Source organism: Solanum tuberosum, unplaced genomic scaffold (assembly GCF_000226075.1).
Source record: "Solanum tuberosum cultivar DM 1-3 516 R44 unplaced genomic scaffold, SolTub_3.0 scf00225, whole genome shotgun sequence".
NCBI lineage: Eukaryota > Viridiplantae > Streptophyta > Magnoliopsida > Solanales > Solanaceae > Solanum > Solanum tuberosum.
Window position 1 is genome coordinate 418178 of NW_006239149.1, and position 6578 is coordinate 424755.

Here is a 6578-nt window from a genome sequence, read left to right on the forward strand (position 1 = left end):
ATGTATTTCGTAGTCGAACAAAATCTAATTTCGTCACTAATGACTATATTTTATATACAAAAAATTATTTTGTTTTTAAATGCATTAATTAGGGATAGATTTATTATTATAAAAAAGGTTAATTTTTCCAATTATCCTCCCATCTCAATTTTCTTTAACCCCTCCCCAGGAGCTCCCAAATTATGATTTCCTGGGGACTCGAACTCACAACCTTAAGGGAAGTGAGGAGTGCTTACCATCCGATCAACTCTCTCTTGTCACTACAAGAAATCAGCTCTTTTGTGGCGACCAAAGTCGCTACTGATGCCCTGAAAATCGCCACAAATTTCTTTTAGTGGCGACTTTACAGCCGTGGCAAGTACTTCCATAACTAAATGTTTCTTGTGACGACTTCTTGACGTCGCCACTAAAACAACCTTTTGTAGCGACAAAAGTCGCCGCTACAATGTAGCCAAGTATGCCACAAAAAAAGCTTCGACAAAATATATGTTAAGTAAGTCGCCACTGAAGTAGGACTTTTAGTGGCAAGTCTACTCGCTCCAAGAAGTTCTATGCTATCAGTTGCAACACTCCTCGCCACTAAAGAAAGGACTTTTGTAGCGACAATTTTCGCCACAGATGTGTAATACTTTCAATGGCAACTCATATCGCTACTAAATCTTTAAGATTTGGTGGCAACTTGACGATCGCTACAAATACTGATTTTATTTGTGACAAATTTTGTCACCCCTAAATCTATGTTTTTTATTGCAATACCCAATTCTAATAGATTTCCTCTAAAATCAATATATATTCCTAAATTTATATCAATTATCAATTCATATATCAATATTATCCATTGTAATTCAAGAAACACCAAAAATAGTTCTCAAATTGGATATAATAAGTACTTCTATTACTAAAAATATCAACAAAATATTTCATTGTTCGATGTCATTTATGCATACACATACGAAAAAGAATATTAAGTGCCTTCAAGCTCCTCCTTCGTCGACGCCTTTTGAGATTATGTAAGAACCTTGCCCCTATTAGGAAAAAATACAAGATTAGTTCTATTATTATCACAAGGGTGACCAAAATAATATTGCACTAAAATATTGCAAATGAACAAGTAAAGTTGTACAAAATAATTTGGAGTTTTGGGTTAAGAAACATCCTTGAACTATGAGTCAAATTTAGGTAACATCATTGTGCTATAATAATAAATAAAAAACCTTCCCTTATCCAACTTATTACAGATTCCTAGAGGCAGGAGTGTTCATGAGTACGACAAAATTCAACACCGAGTTCACCAAATCCATTCTATTTATCAGTTATTTTCCAATGCCTTCATAAAACTAAATAGAACAAGCTAGTAACCGAACAAGAAAAGAAATAAAATAATTTGTTATTTTAGATTTTCTATCCGTGAGTAATGTTTTCCAGTTTCAAGTCCCTGTGACAAATTTCCTACGGATAAAAGCACGACTTGAGAAACAAAACCCACACATAGTACAAAACACCTTTGTATTTTTAAAGTAACAACTAACAACAATGGATCAACTTTTATTCTTTAAGAATCATATCAGATGATAATATTGCGACAGCAAATCTTATACACATACTCATAAAAATGGAGTGACACTTAATAATTGAAACTAGGTCCTTGATTGACTTATGTAATAGGAGTAACTATACATAGACTAAAAAAGGACAAATAATATTGCTTTTTTTAAGATTTCAGTTTAAAACTGCAAGGAATTACTCTTATACACTCTGCTTATTTAACAGAACTATTCAAGCATATTTATATTCCCAACAACAACTACGCCAGACTCGGTCCCAAACAAGTTAGGGTCGGCTAAATACTCAATCTACACTTTGCTAAGAAAAGAGAACTAATGCAATTTATCTCTATTTCCACTTAATCTTGGGAGTCATCTCAATATGACAAACATATCTATCCAGGTTCTATAAAAGCACAATGATCGCTATGATCTCTAAACTAGCAAGCTAAGCTCTACCGAGCCTTTTGTTTCAGAAAGGGTAATAATGTTGCTTACAATGTGATTATAGAAAATAATATATACAGTAAACATCAGTAGGATATAGGCAATTCTTAGGTTCATAACAAATAGATATAAAGGAAGTATTTACCTCTTTAAACCTGACAATGTTCGGATGTCTCGTCGATCTATGATTTATAATTTCTCTCTGTACATTCTCATCAATCTGAGACCATAATAAAGAAACTGTTACATCAGGCTAACAGAATTAAAGGAGAAAACACTACCATACTATAACGATAACTATTACATCAGGCTTGAAAGAATTTGATACAACTTAGTAATTGAGGAGAAAAATATTGTACTTAAAAGAGCTTTTGCAATGGGCCAAAATTGCTCCTTCTTACTTTGGCTTATAGTTGAATCAACAACAACATAATGTCAATTGCATTTCAATCCTAAATCAGTTTTTTAAAATCTTTCTTCCTTCAAGATTTCAACTCAAGCAAACACTTCTTGCAAAAAACCTCAAAATCTGACTTTGCAAATTCAAAGTTCCAAAACCTCAAACAAATACAAATTTCAATGAAGAACCAGTAAAGGAGTTCAGCAGAAAATCAACCAAATATGCAAATCCAACACAATCCTTAACCTAACAAAGTGAAATATCATGAAACTAATAAAAGCACAGGAAAAAGAAACAAACCACGAAGGAGGTTCAGTATAAGTGGAATGATCCGAATACACATCAGCTATCATTTCGCCACCACCTGTAATTCAAGGGACAAGAACACAAGTTAAGAAATTGTTTGTCAAGATTTTCGACTACTTTAAATTCTTATATGAATCAGTGACTTCCTCCTAAGTGTTCAATTTCATTTTAAAAATCTCATACAGATTTCAAAAACAAGAATGAAGTAAGCACATCCTAGTGATTCAAACACATAAACTAGACGAGCAACAATGTCAATCACATATTCACTAAATTAACCGATCAGTAATTTAATTTTTCTTACGGTTTTCAATACATATTAGCCATTTCACATGCTGATTTTATCAAATAAAAATGAATATATTATAAGCGTAAAACAGAAAATTAGTTGAGCGGCAAGAATATATATTCATTCACACATTCATTTACAGACCTAGAATGGAAAATAAGTAAAAGAGAGGTTAGTGGCCTTCTTCGGGACAGCAAATCAGTGGATCCTCGTCGAGTCTTTACCATTGAAAAGGTTGTTCAACAGAGCCAATTTAGGCTCTATTTACAGCCGAAAATCCAAACCTTACATCCTCAATGAAGCTAAAGAGTTTCAAATTCTGAAAACCAAAAGAGGTGGGCAATCTTCCGAGTGATTTTGAGAGGAGATAATGAAAAAACAAGGGCAAAAACTCACTTTTCCAGAGCTCTTTGGAGCCATTGGGAGGCTGTTGAGGGTGGAATTCATCCATGGACCTTGGGGACAAATCTTTTATACGTCGAGAAATCCAAGGAATCCTATCTTTCTAGCCCTAAGTGAGCCATAGATTGTGAGTGAGCTTTCGAGGAGTAGAGATCGAGCGTCGAATTGTAAATGTCGAATAGACATCTGCAAGAGGGACGTATTTTTCAGAGCTCATGCCTATTCAACATTTGTAAATGTTAGAAGCTTCCAAGTGGCATGAGAGGGTGGAGGAGACAACTAGGGTGATGAGAAAGGTCTCGCCGGTCTTTTCCCGATGTTCTGGAGGCGGCGATTTGTGGTTGTGAACTGATCGAATGAAAATGGGAAAGGGATAGGGGTCTTAAGTTTGGGTTATTTGGGCCGGGTCAGGGTTTTTTAGGTGAAGAACTGAAGCTGAATTTTTTTGAATTTATAACTGCAAATAGATTAGTAAAAGGTTTAATTATTTATATATATATTGATAAATAAAATTTAAAGTATGCCGATGCTCGAAAAACAAATTAGGTGCGTTTAAATATGCAAGTTTTTTTTGCATTTTGATTAATTATAATATTTTATTATATAGAAATTTCTCATTTTTAATTAGTTTTCTTATTTAATCGTCCATTTCAACATTTATATTTAAATTACATAAATAAAATATTTATTGACAATTCAAATTATCTTTTTAATAATTTATTTCTTTTTTTTTTAAACAAAAAATTGAATCATTTCTCAATTTGTGTGTGTCATCCTTGATAATTTTATTACAATATACTTATCCCGATACATCTTATAGGAGGTGTAAGTGTAGAATTTTCATATTATATAAAGTGTAAGTATTTGATTTTAAATACATAAAAAGTATCTCAAACTGAATCATATAACAAGAATATTTATAATAATTATTTGGTTCTTCTAAATAAAAACGAAAATAGTAAACAAGAATTACTCACTACTTATTTAATATCTTTATTATCATAAATTAGTTTATTTACATTTCAATAAAAGTAATACTAATACATATGTCCTGCACTAGTTATTTTTATAATGGGCAAATTTTTTATTACCGAGTACTTACTTAAAATAAATTTATTAGAAATATGAAATTACTCATATTACTTTTTTTAACAATATTATTTAATACCTAAATGTTATATATAAAATAAATGATAAAATGTATGAAATTAGTCTAAATACTTATTAAGCAAAGAGAAATGAGTAAAACATACATTACTATCTTTATAACTATTAATTAAAATTAAATTGACATACAAAGTCTTATTATATAACCATAAAATAAAAGGAACGATAAAAGGTTACTACAAAAAATCCACTTTTAGTGACGACATAAAATGTTGCTACAAAAACTCCAAATTTAGTAGCGACATAAAAAGTTGCTACATAAGCTCCATATTTAGCGGCGAGGAGGTCGCGGCAATAACCCTTTTTGCAACGACTATCTATATGTCGCCACAAATACTCTTACAACTATATTTTCTTGAAAAAAATCATAATTATTTGTGACAACATGAGTTAAGTCGCCCCTAAATATAATACATTTTGTGGCGACATTTGATGTCGCATCTAAAACTTCCAGTTTTTGCGGCAACTTATTATATCGCCACAAAAGGCCTCACATTTGTGACAATTATATGTGTCGCCACAGAATGTTGTCACAAAAAGTCCTGTTTCTTGTAGTGTGTCTCTCATTTTTATTTTATTTTTAACTTCATTCACTTCTTTCAAATTTAACTTCTGTAGAAATAATACATTATATGATTATTTATACACATACACAAATGCATGGAATTTACCATTCACAATTTATTCAAATGTTGATTATATTTTAATTAAACTGTATATTTTTAAAAATAATTCAGTACGATTCTGTCATTTTATTAATTTATTTTTAAAAATTATGTAATGACCAGGAAAGTCATTTTTAGAAATTTTTACAAAATTACCGTTTTACGCATCCCGATAGTTGCCCCGAGTCTTTTTTTTAATTTAATTTTATTAGTCAGTGAAGTTGATTTGAAAATCTTGAACTATTGGTGTAACTACAGTTATTTAGTTGGAGGGTATTTATTAAATAAATAATTTATTTAGTTGGTGGTTAATGGGCCAAGTTCATATATATATTAATATAAGCTAGTGAGATTTAATATTTATTTAATTATTCAGTGGGTCATAATTATTTGCCCTACTCAATTAAAAGAAAAACAGTTAGCCTCTCGAAGAGGACTTCATCGGCGACCGATCAAAGTGCAGCAGGGGAGAAACCGTTGTCGAACAAAACTATTGTTGCGGTACCGGAAAAGGGCGACGAAACTGTAGGTAATATTCAAGTGAGTTTCAAATGGTGTCTACTTATATTATTGTTGCATATTGGATATAATATTATTAGATTGAAGAATTAACAGGTGAATTGTTGCAAATTGAGTGAATTGTCCGTGCTTTAGTGAACCGAATAATAAAAAAATAATAATTGAGGGACATAATCATTGCCAATGATAAGGCAATGATTGGCAATGAGAGTAGAATATGCTTGATTAGCATTGGCAGTGATAGTTGAATGGAAGTAATATGGATTAAAATATTAATTTGATATTAGAGGTTACTGATTTCTATGGATTTTGGAGTTGCAAAGTTCTTCATGGTGATCACATTATGATCCATGTTCCAGCGTATTGGTGTGATGTACTTAAATTTTAGGGATACTATATTATATGAATATCATTAGATTTATGTTATTTAACGAAATTGAGGCATAATCTTAGACTTGAAATTTGAAAATATGAGTTCTTGGGTCTAGTTGGACATAGAGTAATATGAATGTTGTTAGTTTCAAAATCTTATTGTGGTCATTTATTTGAATAGATTGTATTGATTTGGAAGTCCAATGAAAGGGAAAGACTGAAGTCCCGGAGTGATTGTTCGACTATTTGAGGCAAGTGAATTTCTAAACTCTTGTTAAGTGTATGAAATTCATGTATTTTCTTGTAATATGTGTTTAGGGTAATGAGGCTTGGTGATGGGTTGACTTGTCCACATTGATTAATTCTAATGATGAAAAAGGGATAATAAAAGGCAATGTGATCAATTGTTTGTGTGATGTGTTGAGAATTGTTTGAAAGGCTTGTTGAATCATTGTTGATGTTGTATC

General features: G+C 31.4%; 1 long non-coding RNA gene across 1 annotated transcript; it reads right to left on the reverse strand.

Moving 5' to 3' along the window:
• Positions 1-873: 873 nt before the first annotated feature.
• Positions 874-3792, reverse strand: LOC107062397 (uncharacterized). The gene is made up of 4 exons (XR_001474582.1): positions 3383-3792; positions 2692-2755; positions 2137-2211; positions 874-1025 (listed from the first exon to the last, which is right to left on the reverse strand). It is a non-coding gene; the product is annotated as an uncharacterized lncRNA (long non-coding RNA).
• Between the last annotated feature and the right edge of the window lie 2786 nt (positions 3793-6578).